At 38.3% G+C, this 18565-nt stretch overlaps 1 protein-coding gene across 6 annotated transcripts in view; it reads right to left on the bottom strand.

Annotated features, from left to right (window-relative positions):
• The window catches only part of COL24A1 (collagen type XXIV alpha 1 chain), a 397241-nt gene that overhangs the window by 50932 nt on the left and 327744 nt on the right, over positions 1-18565 (bottom strand). The window lies entirely within an intron of this gene.

The following is an 18565-nucleotide window of genomic DNA, read 5'->3' as shown; positions in this document are numbered from 1 at the left end:
GACTCTGTAGGAAAGTGTCAGTTTTGACAGGACTGAAGCTGATGGCCACTTAAGACTTGCATCTCCAAGGAAGCAAGTACTTGGATCAATAATGACAGTATCAACCACCTCCACAAGAGTTACTTCTGTGGAGAGTCCTCTACGTATCGGTAATGGCAATATGGTTGTGTTTTTTATCTAATCTGATGTCAGTTATGAAAAGAAAATGAAGTTGCTTTTCACTTTGATTTCTCTGCAGGGGAAGGAAGGAGTAGCTTAAGTATAAATATGCTGTCATCCTGGAACTAAATGTAAAGATTTGGTAATGAAAATGGGGCTATTGTACATATCAGAGGATAGGCACAGAGAAAAATTTTGGAACAATGATGACTACTTTGGATTTAATAGAGAAATATACCACTGCTGTTTGAATGCCCCTTGGTTTAACTGTCTTATTTTCATTAGAATGGAAACAAACATAGTAAGAAAAAGAATGTGTTAAGTAAAGGTTGGGCTTCCCTTGTGGCTCAGCTGCCTGCAATGTGGGAGACGTGGGTTTGATCCTAGGGTTGGGAAGATGCCCAGGAGAAGGGAAAGGCTACCCACTCCAGCATTCTGGCCTAGAGAATTCCATGAACTGTATAGTCCATGGGGTTGCAAAGAATCAGACACGACTGAATGACTTTCATATAAAACCCCACATTTTAAAGAGGATTAGCAAATGAATACTATCTTTAAAGTTTTGAGTAAGATGAGAAATTTTTGATGTTAATTTCATTGATTTTTCAACAGTAGATTGATAAATTTTAAACTACACAGAACTTCAAATTGGTTTTGATGTTTTTATCTAAAGTAAAATTACTAGGAAAAGAGTTTTATCTTTTCCCTACTGCCAAGAACACTCCTTTGTGCTCAATCATGTTTATATAGTTACTTGTTGTATGAGAAAACAATAATTAAAACTAATGTAATTTCTATAGTACAAAAAAATAAATATGATGACCTATTTTTTTTTTTTTTGGTATAATATTAGGCAACATAAATGGGTTTTCCCCAGTTGCTCAGTGGTAAAGAATCCACCTGTAATGCAGGAGCCACAGGAGATGCTGATTCAATCCCTGGGTTAGGAAGATCCCCTGGAGGAGGGCATAGCAACCCACTCCAATATTCTTGCCTGAAGAATCCTATGGACTGAGAGGAGCCTGGCAGGCTATAGTCCATGGGGCTGCAAAGTTGGACACAACTGAGTGACTGAGCACAATAGTATATACATATATATATATATATGTGTGTGTGTGTGTGTGTGTGTATGTATGTGTGTGTGTACACACACATACATACACACACATGCATACAATACAAAGTGCCATATTTTTAAAGTCAGCAAACCAATGGGTTACAAAAATAATACTTTGTTTCCTTTACTCCAAGCAACTGAAAACACTTCTGTTTAAGTAGGAATTTCTCATTTTATTTGGCTTACTAAATATATCCCTCTTTGGAAAAAACTGGCTGTTTAAAAATACGTGGGATAGCAATTATTAGGTGATTATGTGCAGGGCTATATTATGCATAAATATTGTAGCATTTATAACATTTTCTTGCAGAGGCAATCATAAATAATGTGGCCAAATGTTATAAATAAGATTTATGAATGAGCTGTATACTAAAATTAGGAGGTAACTTCAGTTTTGAATTGCTAAACCTGTTAAAACCTATGGAACTCAGAGTGGGACTGAACTGAGGCATGTCTTAAGGTAGTGGAGACAAGTCTGCCTGACTAGGTCTGTTCTCAAGAGCATACACAACTGACTCTTGTTCAGTTTTAATAGATACAGGCATTTCAACATTGTATTACCTCACAGAAATGAATTACTCATTCATAGAACAATTGATGGTTTATCGTTCTTGCAAAACAGTGTTTCAAATGCCACTATAATACTGGACAACATTACTGTATGCTATGAAATCTCCTTTACCCAGGCCTAAGCCTATAATCACGAGACTAATGGGGGGGCATGAAGGAGGATATTTCACCTATGTCTTTCACTTTTAGCATGACTAGGCAGTCATACCACTATGAAGAAATGAAAATCCATCGTTTATTTAAAAAATAATAAGTCTATATCCATACTACCTTACTTGATCCTCAGGTAATCCTGTTAACATGCCAAACTTTATCCTGACTGCAGGTCTTTTCATTTGGGTCTTTCATATGGCAAGTTCTTCCCTCATTCTTTAAATATTTGGTTTACTCTTACCTTCAGTCCTTAGCTCAAGTGTAAGCCTTCTCAGTGAGTCCTCTATAGTCTACAATCTTTCTTAAAATCTATTTACCATTATGCTTTCTTTCTTGCATAACTCTTCCAACCATTTAGAATTACTTGATTTGTTTATAGACTACTACTCAATCATTAAGTTGTTTCATATTAAATTGTGATTTTTTTTTTTAAGGTAAAAAACGGTTAAATGGCAGCAGTTTCTTGCTGTTCCACATATGTTCCAAGAGGGCAGTTCTTCGCCCATCTTGTTCACTGTGATCTTTCCTAACTCCAGGCTCATACTGTAACTGAGCAGGACCCTGTGGGGTCTTCCCTAGGACAGTCCTATCCCCCCATATCCTCTGCTTTAGCTCCCCTATGAAGTATCTACACTATAATATCTGATGAACATTTCTTGAGTTGTTTCACACACATTCAAGAAGTGAAAGTCACTCAGTCATGTCCAACTCTTTGCAATCCCAAGGTCTGTATCCCACCAGGCTCCTCTGTCCATGGAATTCTCCAGGCAAAAATACTGGAGTGGGTTGCCATTCCATTCTTCAGAGGATCTTCTTGACCATGGATTGAACCCAGGTCTCCCAAATTACAGGCAGATTCTTTACTGTCTGAGCCACTAAAACCCTCACCAAATGGAAGAAATTAACTACCTGATAGCTATGGGTATATGGCCCCCAGTCCCACTGGCAGCTAAGGATTGACAATGTTAACCCTTCTGACCACCCTGTAACCTCACAATGAACCAGAGAATTGTTTATGAGTGTGAATTGTTTATGTGATAGCCCTCCTTAACTGTGCCTTTCAAAATGCTTTGCTGAAACTCATCTGAGAGTTTGGGGCATTTTGAGCACTAGCTGTCTAGGACTCCTTGTATGGTGACTTACAATAAACACTGCACTTTTCTTCACCACAGCTTGGTGTCAGTGAATTGGCTTTACTGTGTAGGTGAGTGGACCCAAGTTTGGTTCAATAACACTCTTAAGTACTAAACAAATATTTGGTTACTGAATGTCAGCCTAGCCACGAAAATTATTATGGAAAAACAATAACGCAATAAGTGCATGCAGCCTACCAAGCACCTCACATACAACATCTCATTTGATCCTCATAAAAACCATATGAATTAGATACTACTGTATCCATTTTATAGATGATTTTTAAGTAGCAAGCACATCTTAATTTTAAACTCCGTCTCTAAAGTCATAATTATTATGCAAGGAACATTTGTTCTTCAAATATTTATTGAGTTTCTTCTAAATGGACCTGACACTATGCTAAATACTAGCGATACAAAAACAGAACAGAACACCAGTTCTATAGCAGTTTACAAATGCCCGAGGGAGAAAGACATTAAGATCATTAATTAGTGCCCAAATGATCCATGCTCTGATGGAATCAGTATACAGAGTGTACAGAAGTTCAGAGCAGGCATGCTTAGCTTTGACTGAATAGTCCAAGGAAGGGTGCCTGAAAGAAATAACTGTTCAATTAAGTTCAATTCTGAAAGATTAAGAAGTTTTTCTTCCTAAGGTTAAAGATGGAAGAGTCTTCAAAGCAGAGGGAATATATTACATGTACAAAGGCATGAAAGTGGGGGAAATATACAGAATTTGGAGGAATGTCTAGCAAATTAAGCATGATTGAAAAAGCATAGCACAATGGTTAAGAATACAGGCTCTGAATCTAGACTGTGTGATTTTGAATCCTGGCTCTATTATTTATTGTGTGTGTGATCTTGAGCAATTTACTTAGTCTGAGTCTCAGCTTCCTTTTCTGTAAACTGAAGATAATAGCTATACTTACTTCATGGAGTTTTGGTGAGAATAAACTTCATATATACTCAGCACCTTGCACATAGCATTTAATAATTGTTAGACTAAAAAAGAAAGGTAGAATATAAGACTGAGGCCAGATCATAAAGAAACAATATTCCACAAAGAGTACAGACTTTACTGGATTTGGAGTCATTGAAGAGTCAACTAGGAAAGTTACATCCTCTAGCAAATCTTTCATTTTGTTGCTAATAAACAGCCCAATAGGCTGAATTCTATCTGTTTTGGAAGAGTTCCTAATGAGCAGTAAATGGGCCAAAACAAGCAGAAGGGTGGAGAAGAGGGAGAAAGTAGCAATCAGGCTAAAGCCTAACTGGATACTCAACCCCTTAATAATTAAGAGGTGACAGGATTTGATGAATGCAGATCTGGCCCCTGCTGGTATGTTTCTTCCTCCAAAATACTAAGAAAAAAGAAATATATCTTCTTAGAAACAGAAGTTTCTTTGGGGTGACCAGCTCATAAACTAGGGAATATACCACCCAGAGGGGTGCCAGGACTGCTGGTGTTCCTAACAGAGGCTTCCATGGTGGTCCTGCTACCCTATGCTTGGATTATGAGTGGCTGATGAAGTGTGTTTTTCCTTCTTAGACTTAGACTAGGTGGACCCAATCCACAGGTGGAAAAATGCAAGACTTTCAACGGTTTTCCAAGACAATCATCTCATTTTTGACAACACTTAAGCCTATGTTTACCTGATGAAGTTCAAAGTCAAGACTGAAAGGCTTGGATTTGTCCCAAGTCGTTAGCTTGTTTCTTTCCCTCTTTTTCAATAACCAATGTTATTAGTTGCAGCAATGAAAAATAAAGACGGGTAAGCCTTCATTTTGATGACAAATAGATTTATGGTCTTTTCAGGGAAAAGGTTGTTTTCCTTTTTCATAAATGACTCAGGTATTATGCTAATACAGAAGTCCAGCTCAATGAAAACAGCATGGTAGACTCATTTACTGCAGATGTGCTAAGGTGACTAGTCTCAAAACACTCATTTATACAGAAGAAAATTCACACAGTCAACTGTGAGCTTCCCCAATACCATCCTTCAGTTGCAGTCACATGACCTTGAAGAAACATTGAAACTGCAGCATGAGTATGCCAAAAATTCTTTAACTCCTTTGGCCACATCAAAAAGAGAAAGAACATTGTTTAGGAAAATCAGGCACTTGCATAATCCTAGAAATCCCAGGATAAATATTTTTCTCAGTGGAAAAATGCAGCAGTCTTTAATGATGAGCCAAAAAACACCATGGTGCCATGATTTGAAAAAAAGAAATAAAAAAAGGAGAAACACACATACACAAAAGACCAATAGAATGATGTCCTTATCCTTTGTTGCAAATATTCCCGGTAACTTGCTAGTATTTAGAAATTATACTGCTTTCTCTTAAGTAGTTTTTCTATCACCATAGTAGCTTTTAGAAATAATTCCCTTAGAAATCACATTTCCTAATGACTAGTTTAGCCACTGTACTAGTTTCACAGAACAGACTAGTCCCTTATTAAGCATTATAATTCTAGTTTCATTACGAATATTCTATGGGGAGCAGAGACATTTGTAAAAAATATTTCTATATCCATAAATACCAGTAGCATGTGTAAACCTTGAGGTTAAAAGGGGACTCCTTAAGGGAAAGTTATTTTGCTTTTATTTCAAAGGTTACAAAATGCTTCAATACTTTTAACTTCATGATATTCTAAGTATGCACATAATTTTTTTCCTAACATTTTTTGAAAACACTAAAAAGTAGGAGACAATGAATTATGATCTGATACCTAATTGCTTACTAATAGAAATACCAGATGCTGCTCAATTTCATGGCCCTGGGAGGTATATTGTACAGTACTCAATATTATTGTAATTCATTTCATCTTTTCATCACAAAATTCAATGAGTTTTTTATACTCAAATATAAAGGGATATGTGGCTCAGAATCTATTTTTTAAATGACCCTCAATTAGAAGTAGGATAACTTTCTAAGTGGAGTTAGAATATGCACGTTTTGTTGTCTGACTAATCTCTTGATTTCAAGTATTCAGCATCTCCATCTAGACTAAGTTCTTCTAGCATTTAAATATGGTTAAGGTTCTATAATTTAAGAATAACTTTCGACCTTAGACTCAGTTTCTTCTCTAGTTATTTTCCTACCTTCTCCTTTAGAGCTGAATTTCTTCATTGAACTGTCTGTATATTTTGATTTCCTCACTACTCAGGCATTTACTTTCACTCTCAAGCACTCGAGTCCTGTTTCTGCCTCCATTAATCAAATAACTATTTACTTGCTCAAGTTACCAATGATTTCCATATACTAATATTGCAACAATTATAATGATATCTTAGATTTCTGTATTAGTCAGGGGGAGGTCCTTATTTGCAAACATCAGAAAACAATTAAGCAAAAAGTTTACTGTAAAGACATCGAGTAGCTCATATAATCACAGATAAATCTAGAAAACCAGGTTTGGAAAATGGATAAAATTAAAAGACGAGGCAGCCAGAATTTGGACACTATAGTGAGCACCACCGTAGCTCTTGAATGTTGATGCCAGTCATCCCTGGAGACTGAGTGCCATTGAAAGTTATTGCTGCTGCCACCAGAAGAGAGTCTTGTTATCCTCGGTTCTGTGTATTATTAGCTTCTCAGTTGAAAGTGTAGGTGAATATACTTGATTGCTTAGGCCTGGGTCATGGGCCAGCATCCCTGTTTCAAAGAGGGACTGCAAGGTGAAGGTCTGAAATTTTTGACTTCTGTAGTAAAAGGTGGCTTCCCGTTAAGACTCAAAAAGAGAGAAAACACAAAAATTTCTGAACATAAAAATGGGATTGAGACACTGAGTAGCCAAAAAACCAAACCAAAAACAGAATAAAACATGTCCAACACAGTCTCTCATGATTATTAGATGCAGCTGATGAATCTCTCCCTTGAAATATTTTTAAGCTTGCAAGACAAGGCATTCTTTTTCTATTATGACCACTCTATCTCAGACTCCTTTGTAGTCCCCTCTTCTTCTTTACATGACTTACAAATGATAGAATTCATCAGCACTTGGTTCTAGACCTTCTTTCTACTCTTAACCTAATATTTGTGCTTTTTATTCATTTGCTCCCCATATCCACGCACTGCCTATCCTCTATGTTGTTAATTTTCCTAGGAGTCTCACCTTTAGGGACTGCTTCCTCTGATTCTCTTGTGCTCTGACTTCCAGTTGTGGTTGGCCAATGGGATGAACCAGTAGGACACCAAAAGTTACCAGAAGAGAGAGGTAATATATGTTTTTCTTCCATCTCCTCCCAACTTGGGCATTCTGTAAGTACTGGGTTACTTTCAACTATAGCTCCTGTAAGATTCTTCTTTTCTAATAGCTCTGGGTCTCAACTTGACTCTCAACCTGACATTCTTTCTTTCCTTTAACCTTTCAGCTCTCAGGCTGGTTAATTGCTTCCTACTGTTGATAGGCTCTGAGTTTACCCAACATCATTTAGTGACTGACTGAACCCTGACCACACTTCTATAATTAGTCTCTTCAAAATTCCAGCTGAGTATTCCATCTACTTCAAAACAGGACTCTGATTAGTACATTTTACTAGGTTGATACTTTAAATTTATATTTGACTTCCTCTCTGAGCCCTAGCTCCAAATATCTAATTGCTCACTTACCACCTCTGCTCAAATGTCAGAACCTCTCCCACAAAATTTGGGCCTCCTTCAGCAGTTGCTTTTTTAGTAATGGGCACTACAATGCACTGACTTAGAAACTTGAACAAGTTGGAAATTTAGAAGTTATCCTTGACATCTCCCTTCCTCCTGCACCTTCCATAATCAAGCATTGAAGTCACATTAAAGCTATTTCTTAAATACTGCCTAAATCCATCTGTTTCTTTCCATTTCCACTTCATCAGTCTAGTACAAACCATGCATATATATAGCCTGGAATATCACAGTAAATAGTCTTCTTTTTAGTCTTCTGCATCTACTCCTGCCCCTTCCCATCCATTTTCCACACTGGAGCCAGAATAATATTCCTCCTATATTTAATACTCAATGGGATCCCACTGTCTAGATAATGCTCAGTATTCCTGATAATTCTTTCATTATCCACCATGATGCTGCTCTTGCTTACCTCAACAGCACCAAACTGTATCATTCTACACTTTGCTCACTAAACTTTAGCCACAACTGACCTTCTTCCTCTTCTTCTTCAATCATACTGTTCTTCCTAGCATTGTATATGCTATTGTTTCTGCCTAGAATATTTCTTTTTTGCTTTCTCCACTCACCATTATGATTCCTAATTTACTCCTGGTTGTAGTTCAATGTCATCTCTCTCTCTCTCCCTATATCTTCATATAAAACCACTTTCCTGAGGTATAGTTAACGTAAACTTCAAAATCTAGAACCTGATAAATTGACATAAAGAATGCATCTGTGAAAAAGTACATTAAAATGAAGGTAACATATCTACCACTCCCAAAATGTTCCCCTCTCCCTCTGTAAGTCGTCCTCACACACACTTTCCTCTCCAGGAAAACAATGACTTACTTTCTGTCTCTACAGATCAGTTTCCAGTGTCTAGATTTTATATAGGTGGCAGTCTACAGTATGTCCTCTTTGCTGTGCCTTTTTCCCCACTCAGAATAATTATTTTGAGATATATTCATATTGTAGTATGTATCAATTGCTCATTCTTTTTATTCTTTTTATGTATATTTCATTATACATATGTACCACAATTTGTTTAGCCATTTACCTTTCGATGGACACATGGATTGTTTCCAATTTGGGGCTATTACATAGAAAACTGCAACAAATATTCATGTGCAAGTTTTTGTGTGGACATATGCTTTTATTTCTCTAGGCCAGTTCAGAATGGCTGGTTCATAAGCCAGGTGTACCTTTAAAGTTTTAAGATAAGGCTAGTGTATTGGATAATTGACATCTTAATAGTATTGAGTCCTTTGATTTGTGAATATAGTGCATACATCATTTATTTGAGTCTTCTTTAATTTCTGTCAGCAATGTCATATGGTTTTCAGTATCAAGTTGCATATTTTAGGGGGGTCAGATTATCCGATTTTAACATGACAGTAAATATTGCTTTTTATTTTTTATTTTTAAATTTTATTTTATTTTAAAATTTTACATAATTGTATTAATATTGCTTTTTAAATGTCAATTTCCGATTGCTCAGGAATACAGTACATAGAAATACATTTCCTTTTCGCATATTGATATCGCACCCTGCAGCCTTGCTAAATTAATATTTGTTTTTTTTTTTTTGTAGATTCTAAAGGATTTTCGATATAGATGATCATGTTATCTGTGAATAAAGTCAGTTTTATTTTTTTCAGTCCAATCTGGTGGCTTTTCCTTTTTCTTTTACTAACTAGAACTACACTCAGTGCTGAATGTCTCATGTAAATGTAGAGAATAATAAACATATCTGTTGGCATATGAGGCCTCAGGTTTGTCTCACAAACACCTACACAAGAAATACTTCTTGGAGGAAGTATTCAAATAATAATAGAAACAAATTCAGAAGATTCTACAAGAAATGCTGAAAAGTAATAGTGACTAAATAGTTGCGTTTACTACTCTGTTAAAAAAGAAACTAAGGATAAAGAGAAGTAAATGCCTGAGGATTAAGTCAAAATTCAACCTTATATTAAAAAATGATGAAGGGTAAACAAAAAAAAAATGATGAAGGGAAAGGATGGTATATGGAAACAAAAGGGCATGAGAGCAAATAAAAGTATTTGTTTTGTTAGAGGGAAGATACAATTAGTGACATATTAAACAAATAACTAGAGTTAAATAAATACACATTTGGTTCTTAAATTCAGGGCAACTGCTACCAGAACACCAGCTGAGAGAGAATAGGTAACTTTTAAACCAGCAGAAGAGAATTCAATCAATACAATGAAAATTAGAAAACAAGAAAAAGAGAAACAAACACCCCAAAAGATAGTACAGGACAAAGAAACTAAAGAATAAAGATGGCAAAATATTCTTAATAGAGGAATTTTAGACGAAGTTTCTCTAAGACTAATAGTAGGATGTAGTAGGATTTCTGCTATTATTAGCAGTGGTGAACGCGAACATGAAGTCGCTCAGTCGTGCCCGACTCTTTGCGACCCATGGACTGTAGCCTACCAGGCTCCTCTGTCCATGGGATTTTCCAGGCAATAGTACTGGAGTGGATTGCCATTTCCTTCTCCAAGGGATCTTCCCAACCCAGGGATTGAACCTGGGTCTCCCACATCATAGACAGACACTTTACCATCTGAGCCACCAGGGAAGTCCTGGTGGCTCAGACGGTAGCAGTGGTAGGATGTCTACTATTGCTGCTACATTTTCAAATAGTAGTGGGAGTCCCTATCAGCCTGTGTTGAAAGAAGAAAAAAATTTGAGTTTAAGAGTTAAAGTTGCCAATGTTTGAAAATATTACCACCTAAAACTCCAATAGGATCACAATAGTAAATTATTAGAAATAAAAAACAGAATTGTATAGAGTATAACATAAATTAGTAAAGGAAAGATACATCCATCTGAATGCAGAGTTTCCAGGGTAGCAAGGAAAGATAAGAAAGCCTTCCTAAGTGATCAATGCAAAGAAATAGAGGAAAACAATAGAATGGGAAAGACTAGAGATCTCTTCAAGAAAATTAGAGATACCAAGGGAACATTTCATGCAAAGATGGGCACAATAAATGACAGAAATAGTATGGACCTAACAGAAGCGGAAAAAATTAAAAAGAGGTGGCAAGAATACATAGAAGAACTATATAAAAAAGATCTTAATGACCCAGATAATCATGATGGTGTAATCACTTACTCTCCTAGAGCCAGACATCCTGGAGTGGGAAGTCAAGTGGGCCTTAGGAAGCATCACTACAAACAAAGCTCATGGAGGTGATGGAATTCCAGCTGAGCTATTTCAAATCCTAAAATGATGCTGCTGTCAAAGTGCTGTACTCGATATGCCACCAAATTTGGAAAACTCAGCAGTGGCCACAGGACTGGAAAAGGTCAGTTTTCATTCCAATCCCAAAGAAAGGCAATGCCAAAGAATGCTCAAACTACTGCACAATTGCACTAATCTCACACTTTAGCAAGGTAATGCTCAAAATTCTCCAAGTTAGGCTTCAACAGTATGTGAACTGAAACTTGCAGATGTTCAAGCTGGATTTAGAAAAGGCAGAGGAACCAGAGGTCAAATTGCCAACATCCGCTGAATCATAGGAAAAGCAAGAGAGTTCCAGAAAAACATCTGCTTCATTGGCTATGCCAAAGGCTATAACTGTGTGTATCACAACAAACTGAAAAATTCTGAAAGAGATGAGAATACCAGACCACCTTACTGGCCTCCTGAGAAACCTGTATTCAGGTCAAGAAGCAACAGTTAAAACCAGACATGGAACAAAAGACAAGTTCCAAATTGGGAAAGGAGTATATTGGGATACAAGGTATACAAGGCTGTATATTGTCATCTTGCTTATTTAACTTTTATGCAGAGTACATCATGCAAAATGCCAGGCTGGATGAAGCACAAGCTGGAATCAAGATTGCCAGGAGAAATATCAATAACCTCAGATATGCAGATGACATCACCCTTATGGCAGAAGTGAAGAAGACGTTAAGAGTCTGTTGATGAAAGTGAAAGAGGAGAGTAAAAAAGCTGACTTAAAACTCAAGATTCAAAAAATGAAGATCACTGCATCCAGTCCCATCACTTCATGGCAGATAGATGGGGAAACAATGGAAACAGTGTCAGACTTTATTTTCTTGGGCTTCAAAATCACTACAGATGGTGAGTGCAGCCATGAAATTAAAAGACACTTGCTCCTTGGAAGAAAAGCTATGACAAACCTAGATATCATATTAAAAAGCAGAAACATTACTTTACTGACAAAGGTCTATCTAGTCAAAGTGATAGTTTTTCCAGTAGTCATGTATGGATGTGAGAGTTGGACTACAAAGAAAGCTGAGTGCAGAAGAATTGATGATTTTAAACTGTGGTATTGGATAAGACTCTTGAGAGTCCCTTGGACTGTAGGGAGATCCAATTAGTCCATACTAAAGGAAATTAGTCCTGATTATTCATTGGATGGACTGATACTGAAGCCGAAACTCCAATACTTTGGCCACCTGATGCGAAGAACTGACTCATTTGAAAAGACCCTGATGCTGGGAAAGATTGAGGGCAGGAGGGGAGGGATGAGATGGCTGGATGGCATCACCGACTCAATGGATGAGTTTGAGTGAGCTCTGGAAGTTGGTGATGGACAGGGAAGCCTGGTATGCTGCAGTCCATGGGGTTGCAAAGAGTCGGACATGACTGAGCGACTGAACTGAACTGAACTTAGAGCTAAATAAGGGCACTGGGTGGAGAAAGAGTAGAACTCGAGGACAAGGGATGGGGATATCTGACCAGACATGGGCAAGGCCCAAGAACTGTGAACCTTCAATCCCTCTTAGTCTTCCTTGCCTGTGGAGATAGCCACCCTGCTCAAGCATCTGGAAGCACCATTAACAGCCTGAAGGACTGGCAGTTTGAAGCCTTGACTCAACTGTGGCCTACAGTCAATGAGGTTGAAGTGCTATAACTCCCCTAGCATACTGCATAGGAAGGGTCCAAAGGCTCAGGAAGATAGAAATGTGGAGGTAGATTTATCATGTGCAATCTGATCAATCACCCTCTAACGATGGCCCCTGAAAGGGATCAAAGGATACTCTTTACCAAGGTGGTAAAAAATCTTAGTATTAGGTTCCCGTATTTAAATAGGGGGCTTCTCTGGTGGCTCAGAGGGTAAAGCGTCTGACTGCAATGTGGGAGACCTCAGTTCGATCCCTGGGTTGGGAAGATCCCGTGGAGAAGGAAATGGCAACACACTCCAGTATTTCTGCCTGGAGAATCCCATGGACAGAGGAGCCTGGTACGCTACAGTCCATGGGGTTGCAAAGAGTCGGACACGACTGAGTGACTTCACTTCACTTCACTTCACTGGACTCTGAGTGGTAGAGTCTAGGTGACAGGGCTTTACTATCAGAGAAAAGGTAGAAGAAGTTATTACAATAAGCCACTGCTGCTGCTAAGTCACTTCAGTCGTGTCCGACTCTGTGTGACCCCACAGACGGCAGCCCACCAGGCTCCCCCGTCCCTGGGATTCTCCAGGCAAGAACACTGGAGTGGGTTGCCATTTCCTTCTCCAATGCATGAAAGTGAAAAGTGAAAGGGAAGTCGCTCAGTCACGTCCGACTCTTCGCAACCCCATGGACTGCAGCTCACCAGGCTCCTCCGTCCATGGGATTCTCCAGGCAAGAGAACTGGAGTGGGGTGCCATCGCCTTCTCCAACAATAAGCCACAGGATGGAGCAGAACCAAATGTTCTGACCACAGAGATCTGTAGTAATTGTTAGTTGATCAAAGAGCCAAGAAATTAAAAATACATTATGCCAATATACTGACATATAGGTAGGTCTGCATAATCCTAATTTAAGTCACTATACTTGGGATTCAGGACCTCTCACTAAGTTCCCAGTCTCAAGCCAGTTCCTAGCCCAGAACCTTTTGACTGAAGGGGAGGCAGGTTCTCTTTGAGGAAGAACCTGCAATGTGGTCATAGGTGTACACAGTAACTCTTGACCTAAGCCATCTTCAGAGGGACTTGTGTTCATTTACCAGGTGACTGAACACTGGGAAAAGGGAAAGTCTCAACTTTTCTGGGGCTGTTAGATATTGGATTTGAACTGATAATAAACCCTGGAAATCCAAAATATCGTCATGGCACTCTGGTCAGAGTGGAAAGTTTATGAAGGCTAAGTGATAAATAGTGATAAATGCAGTTTTGGCCTGATATCTTTTCCAGGTAGTTTCAGCAGGGTTATGAGCCCAGTTGTCATTTTTGTATTTTTTTTTTTCTCCAATCTCAGAGAATAGTGAAAATTCCTAACTCATAAAGTAAAGGCTACTGTAGTAGAAAGGGAAGAGACACATGGAAGCCCTTCCTTCCCACCCCTTCCTATCTCTTCCTGCCCCTTTCCCCACAGTAGTATACCTAAGGTAACAGCACATTCATGCAGAAAACTGTGCACATTAACCACCATGTCCCTGTGGAAAACTGTAAATACTATTGCCAAAAGATGCAGGAGCAGTGATTCTACTATATTTCGCATCCATTTTACTTGACTGATGCAAACATCAGATAACTCCAACACTTAAACTTACAAAATTAATTGTGTGTTGATGTCAGTCACCGCTGCAGTTTCTGAATGGTGTCTTTACTAAACAAGATAGCCATTAGCAACAGGAGTTACTGGCCCAGTGAAATACTTCTTACCAATGTTTCTATCTGTAAAGATAATCAGAAGCAGTTTGCTTGCTTTCACAAGGCAGAGAGAGCTGTATCCCTTCAATGCCTTATCTCAGTGTTATGTCAGCTCAGTTTCCTCTAGTAAAACAGACCAGTGGGATATCTTAACAGTCTTGATAGCTCACAAAATATCACGCAGGTCCATTAAACTGAGGACACTGTGCAACCTGGACTGAATAAGTGCCCTAAAGATATGCCGGAAAAGTGAAAGTTGCTCAGTCATGTCTGACTCTTTGCAACCCCATGGACTATACAGTCCATGGAATTCTCTAGGCCAGAATACTTGAGTGGGCAGCCTTTACCTTCTCCAGGGGATCTTTCCAACCCAGGGATCAAACCCAGGTCTCCTGAGTTGCAGGCAGATTCTTTACCAGCTGAGCCACAAGGGAAGCCCAAAGATATGTCAGAGGATAGAATTAAAAAGTTCACAACACTTGGTAGATGGAAGAAGTTCCTAGGTTTGGCGGGTATATCAGGATACCCTCTCTAAGAGACAAGTACTTTGCATTGCTCAAAACAATAAAAGAGGCATGATGCTTGGTGAACCTCTCCAGACCTTGGAGTCAATCTATACCACCTTTGGGTATGCTGCTACAACCCATTTACTCACTTTATTGTGGCAAAAAATATATAACATATATTTACCATTTTAACCAGTTTTAGATATATAGTTCAGAGGCATTCACTACATTCACACTGGTGTGTAACCATCACCATCGTCCATCTGCAGAACCTTTTCTGTCCCCAAAATGAAACTCTGTACCCATTAAACAGTAACTTCTCCATTTCCTTCTCCTCCCAGTCCTTCCATTCTACTTTCTATGAATTTGACCACTTTAGGTACCTTATATAAATGGAATCATATAATACCTTTATGTTTGTGTCTGGCTTAGGATAATGTCTTCGAGGTTTATCCATGTTGTAGCATGTGTCAGAATTTCCTTCCTTTTTAAGACAATAACATTCCACTGTATTAATATGTATATAACACATTTATCTGTTTCACTGCTGACACTCATGTGGGGTTGTTTCCATCAATTGATGACTGTGAGTAGTGCTATTATGAACATTGGGAAAATTTCTGTTCAAGTTTCTGCTTTCAGTTCTTTGGGGTATACACCCAGGAGAGGAACTGTTGGATCATATGGTAATCCAATGTTTAATTTTTCAGGACCTGCCATACTGTTCTCCACAGTGGCTACAGCATTTTACATTCCGATTAGCAGTGCACAAGGGTTCCAATTTCTTTACAAACTTACCAACAATTTTCTTATTTTATAATTTTCTTTCTTTTTTTGGGGGGGGTGGTAGGGACTAGCTATCTTAGTGGTAGTAATTTGTTGTTGTTCTTGTTGTTTAGTTGCTAAGTCATGTCTGAGTCTTTGAGATCCCATGGACTATAGCCCTCTAGGCTCCTCTGTCCACGGGATTTCCCAAGCAGGAATCCTGGAGTGGGTTGCCATTTCCTCCTCCAGGGGATCTTCTCAACCCAGAGGTCAAACTCACATCTCCTGTACTAGCAGGTGGTTTTTTTACTGCTGAGCCACCAGGGAAGCCCAAAGTGGTGTCTAATAGTGGTTTTGATTTTTGTTTTCCCTAATGATTAGTGATGCTGAGCACCTTTCCTTGTGATTACAGGTCATTTGTGTATCTTATTTGAAGAAATATCCATTCAAATCCTTTGCCAACTTGCTAGTTTTTGTGGGCCCCGAGGAAAAGACTCTGCAGCAGATTCAAGATGCCATGTAAGATACCTTGCTATTTGAATAGATGACTGAGCAGATCCAATAATATGAGAAGGGTCTTTAGCTAATAGAGATGCTATATGCAGCCTTTGGTAATCCCAATAAGAGAATCAGAGCTTATATCCATAAGGCTTTGTAGATAAGTCATGCCTTCTTTGCCAAATGTAATCTCCCATTTGGAAAGCAGTTCTGGACTTTGTCTGGTTGAAACTGAATTATCAAATAACTATGTGTCCTGAACTGCTCATTATGATAAGAGTGATAGCTGATCCACTGAATCATAAAACTGGCTGTGTACAGCAGCATTCATGTCTAAATAGAAATAGTATTGGGCTCTGCTGCTGCTGCTGCTGCTGCTGCTAAATTGCTTCAGTCGTGTCCAACTCTGTGCAACCCCATAGACAGCAGCCCATCAGGCTCCCCCGTCCCTGGGATTCTCCAGGCAAGAACACTGGAGTGGGTTGCCATTTCCTTCTCCAATACATGAAAGTGAAAAGTGAAAGTGAAGTCACTCCGTTGTGTCCGACTCTTAGCGACCCTATGGACTGCAGCCTACCAGGCTCCTCTGTCCATGGGATTTTCCAGGCAAGAGTACTGGAGTGGGGTGCCATTGCCTTCTCCGGTATTGGTCCCTAGTAGTCCAAAAATCACAAATGAAATATGCCATCATGCAATTGAGACGTCCATGATGCTTGTTCTACTGCTCCTTCATCCTTCCTAGAGAATTCTCTTAACCAGTTAGTAAGGGAGAAGAAAGCTCCAGCTTGTTTTATAGCTAAATGTGCACTGAATTTCACCATCATTTACAAGGGATTGCTGCTGCATTGAACTGTGAAAGACATCACTGAAAGAAACTCTTCCCAGTGGGCAGAGCTTGGGCAAACCCATATATATGGGCAATCCATATAGCCATGCTTGGTGTTTGTAACTAAAGAAGCCCTGCCAATATGCTCTGGAGTTCTGAGTTTTGCAATAGCCCTGAGTGTGGCCTCAGCATCTGGCTTTAAGTCCCCTTCATTTTGGTCTGTCCTGTATTGAGCTAGTGATTTGGTTTCATGCCTTAGCCTTCACCCACACTGTCAATAAAAGCAGTGTGCCAGATTCTAGAATATAACTTAGAATTAAAATGAAATCACTATCTTATTTTCATTGATTGTTTTCTGTATTAGCTTCTCTCAGTCATTATATTACTGTCCTTGAAGTATTATCCTATTGAAGAAGAATGTAATTAGAAAATGTCTGTTTTTGTTCTAGAAACTAGCAGCAGATAATAGTCACATGCCATATTGCTGTTTTTATGCAAGAGAAAATGGTTCATATTTTTCTAAGTCCAAATCAGTGTATTCATTCCATTTCCCAATTTTCAGTCCTTTCCAGGGGGACCTGCAGGTGTCACATATTACCAGAAAGAAGTTTTCACAATGAAGTGACCTGATATAAAAAGTAATGCATGACTGTGACCTGTCACTAGTGTCTGATACATATCTTATATGCTGAATATCTGAAATTCCTATTAAACACATATACATAGGATACTGATCTGTATTATCCATATCTGGAATAAGTATCTGGGTTAGTGGTATTTTAGTCAGAAAACAAATGAGTTCCTCTTCCTATAATTAAATCAATCTATTTGCTATTATTAGTATTTACAACTCAGTTATTAGCCTTATAGATTACTGGGCACAGCCACATACATACCACCTCCTTGATTAAACTTGTGTTCACAGCAAAATATATGACATATTTTGAAATGTGGTTTTCCTTGTTTCAACCCTCAAAATCTTATTCAAAGCAATAAAATAAGATTCATTATAACATTTTTAAGTAAAACTTAAACAGAGACTCAGACCAACTCTTAAGCTTTTGATATTGTATTTTTTAAAATCCACAACCTCATTTTAAGACTATTACATGGTGAGCCTAGAATGTAGCATCTAAATGAAGGCCCAGGGCATGAGCTCTCTTTAAGACTGAGATCTCAAATCAAAGTCCTCTTTTAACCAGACTGATATTAATGGTAGAAGTTTATGAAGTACATATTTTAATTAAAAACATCAGCTTGACTTTCAAAGTTTTCTAGGCCTTAACTTGATGGTCTGATATTCAGATATACTGTCTCCAAAACAAATAGAAACCAAGCTAAGCCTCCTTAAAAATATTCACCTTTCCAGATAGAATCTGGTTAGATATTTATTTCTTAAATAATTAGATTTGCTGGTCATAATTCAATAGATTTTTTTTTTAAACAAATGAGATAGTTAATTACAGTGAAAGAAGAATATTAATTTGGGTTTGGTTTTGGTACAGTCCCAAGTTCATATGAATAAACAACTAGGACTGATTTATTTAAGAAAAGAA

The sequence above is a fragment of the Bubalus bubalis genome, chromosome 6, assembly GCF_019923935.1.
Source record: "Bubalus bubalis isolate 160015118507 breed Murrah chromosome 6, NDDB_SH_1, whole genome shotgun sequence".
Classification (NCBI taxonomy): domain Eukaryota; kingdom Metazoa; phylum Chordata; class Mammalia; order Artiodactyla; family Bovidae; genus Bubalus; species Bubalus bubalis.
This window is presented reverse-complemented; position numbering and strand designations above follow the sequence as displayed.